A 17,128-nucleotide genomic window follows, 5' to 3' on the forward strand; every position below is an offset into this window, starting at 1 on the left:
TCTCTCTCTCTCCCTCTCTCATATTTATGTTTCCCTTTGATAGTTTTAGTTTCTGCTTCAGGTAATATTATATATCTGCACATTAGCAATCATGGAGAAGTGAGCTTGCATCAAGCATGCATCTTCTTATTACTTTAGAGCCCTATGTGTACATATGATACATGAAAAGCATATTATATGATGAGTGAACAGGTGAGCAGACACATGGAAAGCACCCAACAGCAATATTAAGTGTATATTATGACCACCTCCATATATGCCCATGGACAGTGAACAATTAGAAATATATAATTATTTCATAAGCTGATATAACCAACACTAGGCTATTTTACAGGCAAATTTTACCCAGCTTTAAGTATCTGGGCATTCTGATCTTACTCCTCGTGACTTCGGACAATGCATATCTACATATTTTATAAACATTTCATATCCATGATTTTGCTTACTAGGTGCAGTATCATCTGTGCTTGAATTGTGAGGATTCTGAAAGGCATCTGCACACTTCCAAATATCCTCTGGGGCAAAATCGCTGATCTAGAAAGTATAGGGAAGAAAATGGTTTCAAACCTGATGATGACCAGAAATAAAAAGAAAATTACAATGACTGATTATCTATACATGAAAACTCAGAACCAAATATTTAAAAGTCAGATATAAAAGTACACCAATGGGAATGGGTGGGTAGGGAAGTGGAAGGGGGGTATGGGGGCCTTTTGGGATAGCATTGGAAATGTAATTGAGGAAAATACGTAATAAAAAAATAAAAATAAAAAAAAATTTTTAAAAAGTACACCAAGCTGAATTTCTCTTAGAATTTAATTAATAGGTAAAAATCTATATCTATCTTGTATTACGTGAACATATTGAAAGAGAAAACAATGATTTTTCATTGGATTCAGTTTGTAGACTTTAACAAACCCAACTAACTACTGGTTAAAACAGACCAACAACAACAATAACAACAACAACAACAAAAACTCAATAAGATAAGCATAGAAACATTCCACAGTTTGTTAGGGCTTATGTAATTTTAAAAGATAATATGCAGCATTTTAAGTAACAAAACATGATAAATATTTCCCTTAGTATCAGAAACAAGGCAAGAATGCAGACTTTCCTATATTGATAACAACACATCCTGTCTCCCTTTAATTCAAATTATAATCACCACTTGTGCCTTGTTAAAAAGATCAAAATTCTAATGCATGCAGAAGATATTTATTCCATGTGTTATTATGTATGATGTGTGTGTGAGTGTGAAATGTGAGGGTGTGTATGTGGAGAATTAGAGAACACCTTGAGTTCTGGTCCTTTTCTTTCATCTTGTTTGAGGTGGGATCTCTTAGGCAATGCTGTGCGTACCGGGATAGCTGGCCCATGAGCTTCCAGGAAGTCTCCTGTCTCCACTTTCCATCTCACCACAGGCATGCTATAATTATATACCTTATTCAATATTTTTGATAAATTTTTATATTTTATTTAAAGGTATTGAATAGGAGTATGTGTGGGTATGTACACATGAGAGCAAGCACTCTTAGAGGCCAGAAGAGAGTGTTGGATCTACTGGAACCAGAGTTACAGGGTGACTGTGAACTGCCCAACATGGGTTCTGGAAACTGAACTTAGGTCTTCCCGGAAAGCTATAAGCTCTTAACCATCTCTTGAATTCCTCTTCCAACATTTTCTGTTGGTTCAGTAAGTCACAACTCCAATCTATTAAATCATTTCTCTAGCTCCTGAATTTAAATTTTCAAGAAAATGGTTCAGTTCCAATTTATACATAAGAGAACAAAATAAAATTAATATAAAAAATCAACAGGGAGGAAGAAAGCATCAAAGGAAGATAAATCAAACAGATACAGAACAAAATAGAAAAAGCTTGACTTAAGGAGAATAAATATACAGAACTGGTTAGAAAACCACAAGGAGATCACAATTATTAGAGGAAAAATAATATCTATGCCATGAAGATAAAAGATTGCAAACTCTGAATTGACTGTTTTTTTTAACATAGAAAATAGAATAAATGAAGCAAAAATAAATTTAAATATATAATGAAAGAACATTTGTCTATAGTATAGAAAATCTGTGCATAACCTGGAAAGAACATACTGTGTTGCCAGAAACCTCATACAGACTCAGAACATTGAAAATGACCCACTGAAGCCATCAAACTTTTAAATCAACATACAGAAGAGATCAGAATTTTTATGTCACTCCTCTGAAGGAAGAAATGTACACGGAGACTAATACTGAGTCAGACATTAATGTTCCTAACAATGAAGTTAAGGAAATGTGAAACTGTATTGATTTTTCTCATCTTTCATTACAGAAAGTCAACATATTGATGTAAGTAAATGCACTGTATGTAAAACACATACAAACGTGTGCCTCTTTTTTGGGGGGTGGGGGTGAGAGTTCGAGACAGGGCTTCTCTGTATAGCCCTGGCTGTCCTGGAACTCACTTTGTAAACCAGGCTGGCCTCGAACTCAGAAATCCGCCTGCCTCTGCCTCCCAAGTGCTGGGATTAAAGGCATTATGATTGTTCTTAGCTACAAAACAGGCCAACATTAGTTCAAACTTTACAGAGTCTTTCCAATAAACGGGCATACCTGTGTACCCCTGCGCTTAGACACATACTCCTGAACATCCTCAGTAATGGCAACATCAACAACAGCCACAAAATGGTAATAAAAAAATGGGACTATGTAGCAGCTCCATCCTATCATAATAAGTAAACATAGGTGGATAGTAATTAATACATTTTGCAGAGGTAATGCCCAAAGCAACATGCCTTTTAATATCTGGAACACCTCAGGCCACTGGTTCTCAACCTTCCTACTGTTGCAACTCTTTAACACAATTCCTAATGTGTGGTGACCCCCCCCAATGATAAAATTATTTTGTTGCTACTTCATAACTGTAATTTTCCTGCTGTTCTGAATGGAATTTAAATATCTGATATGTAACTCCAAAAGGATTACAAATTATAGGTTGAGAACCACTGTTCTAGAAGGTATCTGGATGGTCTTGTTTCCTTGGATCCCCAGAGGATCCTGCCCCACTGGAAGGATGTTTCATTTGAAGACATATTAATAAATCAGTAAGAATGCTGGATCTATGTTCTCAGTTGCCAGCACTGAAGGCCAAGAATGTTACTAAGTAAGGATGATGGTATTCTGAGACAGAATCATCGGAAGTCTGCAGAAACATGTTCTATTCTTTGGATTTCTTTTCACATATAATAGACCAAACACTTCTCATCCTCTGTGACCTGATTTGCCATACTGGCAAGATTCTTTGACAATATCATCAACATTGCATAAAATTCCATTGCATTCATTTAGGAACATTTACTATGTTTATTCACTATAGCACATTGCTTACTTACCTGGATGTAAATTATTTGACTTGAAACTTTCCTTCTTGTCTACTGTCATACCTGCATGTGATATGGACAAACTTACTTCATGAAAGGCAAAAGGGGATACAAAATTAACTCCAAAACATTTTCCTAAAGAAAGAAACTATTAATCGAGAGAAAAGCAGTCTTGAGAGAGATGTAAGGGAAATTTCAAAGACTGGATTTTAACTGATGCAGGCTCTATTCTTGTTAGCCCTGAGACCCAAGGGTTACATAGCAGCTTTGCCCAAATCAGATTCCTAAATCTATAGCCAAAGCAGTTCCATAACCCCAGCCACCATCAAAACCAACATAATCAGTGATTTGCATGAATGAGGAAAATTCTCATATAAGAAAAAAGAGGAGGGGAAGGAAAAGGAAGAGGAGGAATGTTCTACCAGATTGAAGAGAATTAATCTTAATTGTGTTTTAGTTTTTCTCTTAGGGTGTTGAATTAAAGATAAAACATAAACTGTCACAAAGAAAAATGTGTCCCATACTATTTCTTTCCCCTTTCAAATCTTGGGTCTGAAATATTTCAATTTTATTAGTAAGGCAAAGTTTTCAAACATGTTTTCTAAACTATTTTTTCCATCAAAAACTGTGGATATTAAAAGATTATTAATCTTTAAAATAAGTATAAAGAGCTAAAAATTTCACACTTAAAAGTTGTCAGGCTATCTTGTTACAGTTTTGGAATGATATAGAAGCCATGAGACCACTGGGTCAGATACAAAATACAGCGTTTAACTCAGGAAGTTCCAGAATACAGGATGCCATTACTTTCTTTTGACTTCATAGATTTCTTTTGAAATCTCCTGGTGGTGTTTGTTTACGTTTGGTACTGTTGCATTATGTACATTTTGAGCCTAGGAAATGCCCACCCCTTCAAATAATTTCTACATAAACTTAATTGACATTTGATCCACTATGAGATATACTTGATTTACAAACAAGATGGAAAATGTGGTTTAAAACAAACATTACCAGTATCATCATTTAAAAGATAAGCCAAAAAGCAGAGGACCCATAGAGAATTATGTTTCAACAAGGTCTTCCTCTCTCCATTTTAAGTACCTTGATTTGTGCCTGACTTCATTCACCACTAGTCACCCCAAATAATCTAGCTGATAGGTGCTATAACCAACTTACCTCATACAACATTCAACAAAGACTACTATGAATACTTCAATCATCAAGACAAAGTCAATTAACCTAATTTCTTCATCCTCTTTCCTGAGTCTAGAATTTAGACTATTGTAGTCTATTTTTTAAGTTTTGCTTTCCATATTGGTATTTCTTCTTGATCTGGGTATCAATGAAGACTGTATTAATAACAGTCTGCTTGAATATGCAAGGTAGAAATCTAGCTCAAAATTTCTCTTCTATATAATTCACCTAAAGACAAGGACAAATTTCATATCAAGTGTTCTAGTGGGTCATTTCCACTGCAAGAAAATATACCCATTTTGCATCATATGCAAGTATGAATTGGTTATTTACTGACGAGTTCTATTCAAGTAATTAGAGATCTCTAAAATTACATAAGGTTTGAATGCATTATTGATGATTTATGTTAGTCTTGATCTCTAAAAATCTATTATTTTATGTTTTAGCATTTCCTGACTTCCAGTCCTGAAGTACCACCTCACCATTTCAAGGGTGGGCCTGGTATCACCATAGAAAAATGTTAGAGGTCTTCTATATCTAGAGTGTAGCTTGATGTGACCTCCTGCTGAGCTTTGCAGCTGGCTGGAGTTAGGTTCTAAGTTTAATAGAAAGAAGCATTTCTTGCTGAGGTGATCTTGAGGACAGCTGTGGGCCCAGTCTGTCTTGAATAACTATCCATGGATTAACTGACAATGAGGCAGAAAAGGCAAAGAGAAATGCTGGTGGAACTGGAGTGGAATGTGCCAGAGCACTGAGCCTCTATTACAATTTCAGCTGAGTTTTTCAGTAGACTCCTTAGACCACATCTGGCAGGAATGCCAAGTCTAGCAGCTAGTGAAAGTTAAGGCTCTTACAACAATTTGAGACATAAACACTTAAAAGGAACTCTAGTAATAATTCTGAAGGACGGAAACGTTATTAATGTGGCTCCCTTCTTCATCTCTAAAAGTGTGAGGGATTCCCTCACAACCAATGAAGGCTGTTGGTGTTTCTCGATTCCCACAAAATTGCCATGCCTCGTTCTAGTAGCTGTATCTGTAAGATATGTGCACATCCATTCCTTGCTCATAATCAGAAATTTTGTTTAGAAGAGTCAGGAGTAAATGAAACAAGGCTTGGGGCTAGAAAGATGTCTCAGTGGTTAAGAACACTGAATGTTCTTCCAGAGGACCTGGATTCAATTTCCAGTGCCCACATGGCAGCTCACAACTGTCTAATAACTAGTTCTAGGCGATCTGACACTCACAGACAGATGTATCTGGAGGCAAGATACCAAGTTCATGAAATAGAAATAAATAAAAAATTAAAAATCAACTAAAAAAACAATCCAGGCTTTAATAAATCTTGTTTCTCATAAATAGCCTAACTATCTTATCTGGTTTTTCTTTTCCTGATTGCTATATCTTCTGGTTACTGCACAATCAACCACACCAACTGAAGAAAGTTTCAACATGACCAACAGTATTCAAGAACTTTCAAATATATATGTGGGAGCAGTGTGAGTACATGAATATTTATATGTCTACACAGATTTCTACAGATGTATATAGATATGTAAATTTAAATCTTTTCAACACTTTCATTGTGATCATCAACCAGGAGTCAGTCAAAAGAAAGTTACATTTCTTTGCACAGCCATATTCAGTGGACAAACTGTTTCGCTCAGATATGTGGGCCAGGTAGAGATGAGAAAGGGAGACTCAGAAATGTTGTTGGGCCAGTATTTGAGGACACAATTCTAATATCAATAATACAGGGTTGGATTACTTACTCTAGATGTCTAACAATATGGAAGTTCCATGAGTTAACTTGACTTTGTGTAGGTTTGGAGAGAAAAGCTCCATTTCTGTTGGACAAACAATAGCTTAAGAGTAGACTTTAGTGGCATGACTAATATTGATAGGAGTCACAAAAGCCTTAATGTATATATTGGCATTCACTAATGGGATAAGATAGTTTTTCTTCCACCTAAAATTACATGAACCCTGAAGGAACTAAAAAAAAGTCTCACACTGCCAATCATCCAGGATCAAGCAAGATTCTCCCTACCTTCCATGAGACAATTGGGCAAGGAATAATTAGTTATGTTTAAGGAAACATAGTGCTGGTTTTTTTTATAGTTACTACACACACACACACACACATACGTACTACCACCACCACCACACAGTATAGTACAGTACAGGTATGAAAATTGGAGGAGAACTTGCTAGAGTCAGTTCTTTCTTTCTACTACATGAGACTCAGGGAATTGAGCTCAAATCATCAGGTTTGGTAGAAAGTATATTACACGCAGAACCATCATACTAAACCAAACATTTACTTTTTAAGCTTGTTTACTCTTTCTTTTGAAATTTGTTATGATAGTTCTATTAGATGTTTGAGAATTTTAAGCTATCCATTTTGTTCCCTGCTATAATACTTATATGGAATCCAACTTTAAGATACACCCATTGACACCACAAATAAAATTATCCTCCAGTCATCTGTCCAGAAGAAAAAAGTCATAGCACCATTAAAAATATGTAATCTTCCTATCTTCATATCACAAAACAATTTATGCCATGTCTGAGTATATATTGATACGTTGTTTTCTTGAATATTTCTCTCTTATCTTTTGCTGAAAATTAAAAGTTAGGTCCAATTTTTTTGGTGGTATAGCCACAGGAAAGTTTCACACACTCCTGTAAGTATCCCCTCACCACTGTTTGAGATGAGTATTTTAGTTGTTTTTCTATTGCTGTGAAAAGACAAAAAAGCAACTTACAAAAGAAAGTGTTTAATTTGGGCTTATAGTTTCAGAGGATTGGAGTCTATGAAGATGGAGCAAAGGCATGGTGACATGAACATCTGAGAGCTCATAACTTGCTCACAACTAGAAAGCAGAGATAGCTAACTGGGAATGACAAAATTCTTTTGAAACCTAAAATCCCACTCCCAGTGACATAACTCCTTCAATAAGGCCACATCTATTTCCTCCCAAGCAGTTTCACCAACTGAACACAGGTTTCAAGAGCAGAAAGTTGGAAGCCATCTTATCTTGCAAGTTAACAGAGTCAAGCAAGGTTACTGAAAACTACTTTGAATGGAGATTTAAATATTAAAAGGCAGTTGACAAGCATTCTTTTTTTTAATTTTTTTATTTTTTGGTTTTTCAAGGTAGAATTTCTCTGTATAGCCCTGGCTGTCCTGGAACTCACTCTGTAGACCACACTGGCCTTGAACTCAGAAATCTGTATCCGCCCCAGTTACCAAGTCAGTATGTAGTTAATACAAGTGTCAGCCGAGAGATGGTATGTGCTATGCAAACTGAATACTCCATCCAAAAGAAGCATTCAGTCATGTATAGAGAGCTCCATGGGCTGATAGGAATTAATTGGGAAAGGTATTAAAATGACAAACGTGTCTGAAATAAATAAATAAATAAATAAATAAATAAATAAATAAATGGCAGTTGATGGTGATTCCTATACCACAGAGAAGCTCAAGGAAAGGTTGTGAGAGGGAAAAACATAAGCAGTAAAAGCAGAAACAGGATAAATATTGCTTTACAGACTATAATGAGCAATTGAGTTTGAGTGAGCCTAAGAGGAAAGGCAGATGAAAATGTAATAAGATGAAAGGGTGGTGAAGGACTTTGCTACATTTTTATTTTGAAGAGGCTTCACTATGCAGCCAAGATTGGACTTGAACTCCTATTAATTCTCCTGTCTCAGACTGCTGAGTGCCAAGATTGCTGGCATGACTCACCACACCCAGCTCTATATTAGATTCATAAACTGGACTTGAGGATCTATTAATGGTTTAACAAGACAGTTATACATCTAACTTGAACCAGGTACAGTAATTCCCTAAAGTACTTTATATGATTAATAATAAAAATAGGTCAAAAACAGGCTAAGTTGTGGACAGAGACTCAGTACAAATAGAATTTTGTAATGGGCATAGTTTAGACATTGAGCTTAATGGAAGCTACCTTCAATCTATATATTTCCCAGCATGCCCTTCTCTGTCAGCGCCATCTCATGCTAATAAGCTCCCCCAAATTGTGGAAGGTAACTTGAAAGTGTCCCTAAAGGCAGGGAACCCTTCAAAGTCCAAGGAGCTTTCCTCAGCTTATTGACCTTCACCAGAGTCTTGAATACTGCAATAAATTCTCTGGCCTTACAGAATGACTCAGCCTCTGCCAGGCCCTTCTGCTCACTTTTCCGTCTCATTAACAAAATGCTTATTCCTCATAAAAACTTGAAGAAAATGAATTCCCTCCCGCCAAAAAAAACCACAATCTCTTGTCTCCCATCTCTATAACTGGATTAAACATCACAATACAAAGAGAAATAAATTCCAGTAAAAATTACTCCTCTTTCCAGATCCAACAGGAGATAGTATCTTTTTTGGTTCTCCATTACTATATGGCACTTTTTTACATAAAGGTATGAGCATTTTTGAGTCATACACAGATAAATAAAAATGCCAGAGGACAGAGATAAACAGAGGTCTGTCAAAAGGATATGTATGCCAAAGTTTCTTTAATACAAAAGGAAGGGCCTTCCCATCCCTTGGTGAAGGGAGCTATCCCCTTAGTGTAGTTACCATAGACTTAAAATAATGTTCAATAATATTTAAATTCATATTCAAAATAATTTAAGTAAAAAAGAAAAGGCATGGGCATATGGCTATATATCTAAGAAAAGTGAGTTAATGTTGATAAACAAGAGAATAAATAAAGTTAAGAAATGTGTGCTGAGTGACCCTGGAGAGTCCATCCCCTTTCGTTCACCCCTGCACAGTGCAGTGAGGATGTAAGCCTGAGCTACTAGTCTAGTGTGCTTTGCAAGTGTTTTCATCCAAAACTGACAACCTTGATGCAGGATCTGACTCTAAGTTAAATTTCAAGCTCTTGGAATTTCATTCATATGAATTAGATTCGTCAACAATATTGGGAAAGGATGTGCCAGGAAATAGAAGCAGATGAGAGAGATTCAGTAGGAACTGACATACTTAGGAGATACTGGGATATTATGTTACTGCAAACACATGTCAAATGGTGTCAGGTCAGTGATATCCTGATAAAAATTTATTCCTCCCTATGTAGGTTAACAATCCTAGTTCTGTTAGAGAAGATACAGGGCTTATCTATTTTCATGACTTTAAAAGAAAATCAGTTTATATGAGTATTATAGATGTAAGCACAAAGGAGACCCTCTCTGGGCATTCTCCGTGTATCAGCTAAATATTGTAATCCAGCTTCCCTGAGCATCTTTCCTCTTCCACACTGCTGTATCACTACCACATGCCACAGAAGGACCAGAGGCTGGGTCTCTGATATAAGGATGAATTGTAAAGTCTATAAATAATAGCTTGACAAGATGATGTGTCCATATTTTTTCTCGGATCTCAATTACAATTCCTGTCAAACCAGGGACTGTCACTCAGATCTACCTCTGGTTAGTGAAATTGCCTTACAAAGTTATCAGAGCCTCTGCACCAGTCATCATTTGGCACAGGTGACCAAGCTCTTACTCCTAACTCTATCACTCAGGAAAGAAATAAATGGGCTGTTTAATAACAGGATTAATTAATAACCTGCATGAAATATTATGGCTCTAAGCTTTGTGGTTGGTTGGAAATAGAAGTATCAGAAATGTCTACAGCCAGAATATCTTGAACACACCCTATCTTGTCTGTTTTTGGAAGCTAATCATGGTTGGTCCTGGCTAGCAGTTAAATGGGAGAGGTATCAGAAATGTATGAAAAGCATTAAGATGTTGGAAATAACAGCAGCTGTAGACTCTTCTGTAGTGTCTTAATCATACTGGGCAATCTTATTGTGGTTTTGATTGTCTCATTGTGGTTTTGATTATGGCTTTCCCCCACCCCATTAATGTGCTCACCATTTGAGTTATTTTCAGATGTGTCTATTTATATAATTTTCTAGCTTCTAAACTGGGATATTTTGTTTGCATTCTTTTTGTAGTATTGAACTTTTTAATTCCTGACACACTCTGGCTATCAGTTTTTCATCAAACCCTACAGTCACATTCTCCCATCCTGCCCAGTGTCTTTTCAGTCTGTCCATACATTGCTGCACAGAAAACGTTTCATGGTTAGATTTTTCTACTTATTTTTATTTACTTCTCTTACTTATGTTTTTGAGACCAAGTCATCCAAAATTTTTTCCTGTTGCCTATGTCTTAAAACTCTTTCCCCACACAGACACATTTGGAGCCTCCTATAGCTAAGGAACACTCACTGTTCATCAGCTGAGACTTTGTGAAGGAGACCTGTGGTTTTCCTGTCTGGTTCTGAGCTTTTGTAATAATATGCAAGTCATTTACTAAGGATAAATGAAGCATTGGAAGATAAAGGATAGAGATTAATGGCATACATGGCCATGCACATCTTGAGAATGTCTAAGCTATTTTAAGACTTAGCAGTTTATAGTAGTTGATATGCAATTGATGGGGATGAAGAACTCTGCCATTCTGAATGCGACCTGAGAGGTATTATCCTGTGGTTACATTCTGCATTTACATCTGCACTTGTTGCATCAGTAACTGGTCTACATTGAGGTTGACTACCCACCATATGCCACCACAGAGCATTCCACTTCATGCCATGCACATCAATGTGAGGGTCCCTGAAAATGAATGACACAGAGAGCACTCACTTATATGAATAGTAATGATAGGTGGAGCAATAAAAACCAACTGTTGTAATATTTTAAAGAGGAAAGAAAATAAATTCTCAAAAATGTGAATTTTTTGCTCAGATTTGTATTACAGAGGATTTCTAATCATCACATTAAATGTTTTCTGTTTGTGCTTTTCTTATTTTAAAAATGACTGCATAACTATGGAGTAGCAAATGTAATCTGCCAATATCACATATCCAACAGATTACAGACTGTACAAGAGGCCATAGATATCCAAAATGTTAAACAATCTGAGGGAGCAACATGGCATTGTTTCAACAGATTCATATATTTCAGCACCTGAGACTTCGTAGAGTTAACAGTTGCTGCAGACCTTCTGGGCCACTTTGTCTGCATGGAACTGGTCTCTAGTCGCAGGTGGGCAAAGCGTTGGATGAGATGACAGACAGATGCACACAGGAGAGGTTTGTTGTGTCCAACTCGACCAGCAAGGAAAATGCAACCACCGGTTCTTCTTAAAACAGTTTACTCAGGCAGCTTCTCTCTTCAAATCCCACGCGCCTAGGGAGTACAAGCGTTTTTATCCACTCAAACCACAACCATGCCTCAACCAATCACCACAGGTCACATCACCTCACCAGGCAGGCTTGCTCAGCCAATCAGGGATTAAGGGCGAGCCATCCACCAAATATAGGCTTGTTTACAACCTGGCATAGATTTCTGTCCGGCTGGCCAGGGAGTCTGGAATGGCTTCCCACAATTCCCCCCTTTTATATTCTTTTGAAGCAAGCTCCATGGGTGAAGATAGAGGTCTGATCCCCAGTGTGCAGAAATAGGGGCCATGTACAGGATTGACTCTTAGGCTCACAGGTTTTTACCCAGAGCAACCCTGACCTGCTCCCATGCCGTTTTTCCTGGGGGAAGGACACTAGGACACTCAACCCTCATGCAATCAGACATACCTCCCAGAGATGGTCAAACAGCTTCCAGACTAACCTCTGTGTAGTGCTTAGCCTTACAACCCTGTGGAGCAATGGCTTCATTGTTCATTGTTCATGGCAACAAGCCAAGAGTTGACTGCCCTGCTTCCACTGTGGCAAAAGCTTGCACCACCATGGTGGCAGTGCGGACCTGGGCATTCCGCAACTGACACATACACCACACACACACACCATGCATGCCAAAACAAGGGCCACAGCGAGGGCATCTATCCCAGCCCATGCTAAGCCAGAATCCACTCGGGTAGAATTCACAGTGACAATTGCCGAGCGAAGCTCATTCATCTTGCCATCAAAATTTGCAGTCCAATTTAAACACTGACAATATCCCCCATCTGGGTTCTGCACCCATCAGGGACAGACACATGCTCATCACCAGCAAGATCAGCTTCTTCATTTTGACAGCATCACACTAGCTGCTCAGGAACCCACACTGACTCTGCGTGATTCTGTAGAAACATGCAAACAGACCCTCTCCCCCAACCAACACGGGATCTGGACCATTCCATTATCCTGTAAGCACATCCTTCCATTTAGCATACCCCAGTTTACTGGGGCTGGTATTAGCATGTCGTTCAGCAGCAGAGCGACCTTCCTTATGCAATTGCAAAAGATTTAAGGTAAAAAGAGCTAAGGAGAGTCTTATCTTTGGGGTATGGCCATAGCCTATTCCCCCTTTTTGTTTTATTAATAATTCTTTTAAGGTTCTATGTGCTTGTTCAATGATTCCTTGGCCTTGAGGATTATATGGCAGGCCGTGTTTAACTTGTACTTCCATCTGTTGACAAAAAGACACCAGGGTTTTGGCAGTATATGCAGGGCCATTATCTGTTTTAAGTTGTTGGGGTTTACCCCAAGCGGCCCAGGCCTCCAAACAATGCTGTATAATGTGGGAGGCCTTTTCCCCTGCCATGGGAGATGCATAAACTATTCCTGAACATGTGTCAATGAATACATGAACGTATTTCAATTTGCCAAATTCTGAAAAATGTGTCACATCCATCTGCCATACCTGTAGAGGGAGCAATCCTCTAGGATTCACTCCATAAGAAGGTGGGTGTTGAAACTCAAGGCAACGTCCACAGGTAATGACTATATCCCGAGCTTGTGCTCTAGAGATTCCAAATTTTCTCTGCAGAGTTTTAGCATTAACATGAAATTTAGAATGAAATTGTGAGGCTAACTCCATAGGGGATGCCAAAAATATGAACTCCATATGAGTACAATTATCCACAATATCATTTTCCCTACTTAAGGGTCCTGGAAGCCCACTATGGGCACGGACATGTCTAATATGTAGTGGTTGGCGTCTTTCCCACAGCAACTTCTGCAATTGTAAGGCCAAGGCTTGGATGGTACTACGAGCTTTTATTTGGCCAGGCCAGCCTCTTCAAGGGATAAAACTAAATTAACTACATATTGTGAATCTGAAATTAGATTAAAAGGAAAATCACAATCTTTAATAACCTCAATAACTATTTGTAATTCCACCATCTGCGGAGTACAGGGATAATACTGCCTGACCACAGGATCTTTCCCCTCTACCATATATACTCCACATCCGGTTTTTGATCCATCAGTAAACACGTTAACTGCATTCTTAATGGGTGTTTTCCTCACCACTTGAGGAAAAATGACTGGATGTTCCTTAAAAAAGGTCATTAACGTATGTTTGGGATAATGATTAATGGGCCCTCATTAATACAGGCTAAAATAGCCCACTCATCAATATTTGCTGTTAGGAACTTTTTCTGATACCCATCATAAGGGATTACAATAGAGCTGGGTTTTATACCAAAAAATTGTAAACAATGCTGAATTCCCAACAAGGCTAAAGAAGCCACTGTTGTAGGGTAATGATCTAATGTCCTCCCAGTGGATATTTTGGAATGGATCCATAACAATGGGCCTTCTTGCAACAATAATCCTGTGGGTTGCATCTCAGTAGATAATATTATCAAAATGATGGATAACCCTTCTCTACAACGCTGAAGCTGGGCTTTAATCAATTCTTCTTCCACTAGGGTAAGGGCCTTTCTAGCCCCAGTGTTAATTCCCTTTTGGAACTTAACTCTGAGTCTCCTTCTAAAATTTGAAACAGAGGTTTTAATTTAACATTTGGGATCTTCAAATAGGGCCGAATCCAATTGATATCGCCTAACAATTTCTGAAAATATTGTTCTTCAACTAATTCCTTAGCAGCTTGTAATTTTTCTGAGGATAATGGCCACTGAGGCACCCACACCGGCTCCTCAGTTTTCCAGGTTATGGGAATGCATCCCCTAGCGGCCCCTAGGAAAAACCCATTCCTTCCCAAGGCTTTCTTTTAATTGAGAGAATCGGGGACTTCCTTCCTTGCAACCCTTTTCCCAACCCGAAGGATGGGTGCCATCCCATGTCTTTCATCATCTTCTGGGAGGCATCAGAATATTCATTAGTAAGTCTTAATTGTAGATTCTTCAACAAATCCCTACCCCATAAGGTAATGGGCAGCTCAAGCACATATGGTTGAAACATTCCATCATGTCCTTCCTTATCTTTCCAAGGGAGCATCCTGGCACTTATGTCTAGGCTCTTTGCATAGCCCAGGCCTTGTAATATTTGTTCTGACTCCTGAATAGGCCATCCTTTTGGCCAGTCCTTAAACCAAAAGGCAGTAAGAAAAATTATACAAATGGCTAGAAAAAGAAAGTAATCCATAGACTGTCCCTATTACCCTCTTACTTTCACTACCCTCTTACTTTTACTTTCACTTTCTCATCTCCAGAGTCAGAGAGCCTTATTGTCTCTTACCGAGAGCCTAATTGTCTCTTTACTGAGAGCTTAACTGTCTCTTTACTGAGAGCCTAATTCCAACCCTGGGATGGTGAGTTACTTACTGTACTTATCCTGTTGACAGACCCTAACTGCAGAAAGTTTTGAACCTCTTCAGTGGGAGAGTCAGTTCCCGGATTTCTTCGGCACCACTTGTTGTGTCCAACTCAGCCAGCAAGGAAAACGCAACCACCGGTTCTTCTTAAAACAGTTTACTCAGGCAGCTTCTCTCTTCAAATCCCACGCGCCTCGTGAGTACAAGCATTTTTATCCACTCAAGCCACAACCACGCCTCAACCAATCACCACAGGTCACATCACCTCACCAGGCAGGCTTGCTCAGCCAATCAGGGATTAAGGGCAAGCCATCCATCAAATATGGGCTTGTTTACTGCCTGGCATGGATTTCTGTCCGGCTGGCCAGGGAGTCCGGAATGGCTTCCCACAGAGGTTGTGGGAATCTGAATGTAATTTGTCAAATCGAGCATCAAACTTTTTATACAGAAGAAAATAAGGAAGTTGGGTGACACACCAGCAAGGTACAAAGAGGTTACTGGATTCTTACATAAAACAGAGGAATGCAAACACAGAAGGTCTAACAGGAACCACCTGGGATAGAATTCATTGTTAACAACTGGGATCAACACGAGCTCCACCTAAGATTCACTTAATCTTAGAAGCCAGGGTCAAGGGCTCTGTGCCCTTGCCATAGTTCCAATTTTAGTCTATTGTATAGTCCACCTTTCCCTTAGGCCATTGTAAATCTGTGTGTATGGGTGTAACTCAGCTATCTATAGATATTACACTATAGTGATAGTGTAATATCAGAGGCAATTCTGAATGTCACTGAATAGGAACATTCTTACTGAATTCTAAGCCCATGGTCAGCTCAAGGACTTTCTAGGACATTGGAACACTGGTGAAGGCTTGGCTATGTCAGAATTCAATCTTAAAAGGCACTTATAATAGTATAATACTGAAAGAGAGCACGTGGATCCATACACCAGACTAACGCGGGAATGGAATATTAATGTATGGGTTAGAGAGGACACCAGACTCCAGGAGGTGAGTTTCCGTGAAACTCTGCCTGATGAGTAGATTTTAGGCCTCTCGGCCTGTCAAGCTGACTTGACCAGAGTGCGTGGCAAACAGTCACATATAGTAAAAACACTATTTGCAGAACTCAAAAAGGTCAACAAGCTGAAGTGCCCAAGTAAGAACACCTCAGTCCCACTAGGTCGAAAGAAGAAACCAATCACAGTGGGGAGGGAGGGAGGGATGGGAAGGGAAAGGGGATGAGATTGGGGAGAATGGAGAGAGTATTATAGATGTAAGCACAAAGGAGACCCTCTCAGGGCATTCTCCTTGTATCAGCTTTATATTGTAATCCAGCTTACCTGAGCATCTTTCCTCTTCCACACTGCTGTATCACTACCACATGCCATAGAAGGGCCAGAGGCTGGGTCTCTGATATAAGGATGAATTGTAAAGTCGATGTAAAGACAATTTTACAACAGTTGTTTTTTATTGCTCCCCCTATCATTCTATTCATATAAGTGAGTGCATGATGTCTGATTTTGTATTGGGTGAGGGAAAAGGACTGAAACCCTGAGGGCCAGGAGAACGAATGAAACAGGCAACCTCAGGAAATAGGGCATTTGGGGGACCTTCCAGAAGACCAGAGACCTGAGAGGTGAGAGACTCCCAAGACTCAAAAGGAGGGACCTTAGATTAAACACCCAAAAGTAGGGAGAGGGAACTTATGGAGCCCACCTCCAGCAAGAAGATAGGGCATCAAGTGAGGGATGGGGTTGCCATCCCACAGTCAGATCTCTGACCCATAATTGTTCCTGTCTGAAATAATTACAAGGATGGAAATGGAGAGAAGCCTGAGGACAAGAAAGTTCAGTGACAGGCCCAAAGTGGGATCCAGCTAAAGGGGAAGTCCCAAGGCCTGACCCTATTACCGAGGCTATGGAGCACTCACAAAAAGGGACTGCCCTCCAAAGAAATCCAACAAACAGCTGAAAGAGTCAAATGCAAGTATGTGCAACCAACCAATGGACAGAAGTAGCTGACCTCTGTTGT

General features: G+C 38.9%; 1 long non-coding RNA gene across 1 annotated transcript in view; it reads right to left on the reverse strand.

The window, feature by feature from the left end:
* Nucleotides 1–449: 449 nt before the first annotated feature.
* LOC147001097 (uncharacterized) overlaps nt 450–17,128 on the reverse strand; it is a 36,723-nt gene continuing 20,044 nt past the window's right edge. The window contains exons 3-4 of the long non-coding RNA XR_015045101.1: nt 3,393–3,443; nt 450–534 (exon numbers count right to left, since the gene is read on the reverse strand). This is a non-coding gene — a long non-coding RNA (uncharacterized LOC147001097). The remainder of the gene's footprint in view (nt 535–3,392; nt 3,444–17,128) is intronic.

Source organism: Mus caroli, unplaced genomic scaffold, assembly GCF_978045245.1.
Source record: "Mus caroli unplaced genomic scaffold, Mus_caroli_1 scaffold_14, whole genome shotgun sequence".
In the NCBI taxonomy this organism is placed as follows: Eukaryota; Metazoa; Chordata; class Mammalia; order Rodentia; family Muridae; genus Mus; species Mus caroli.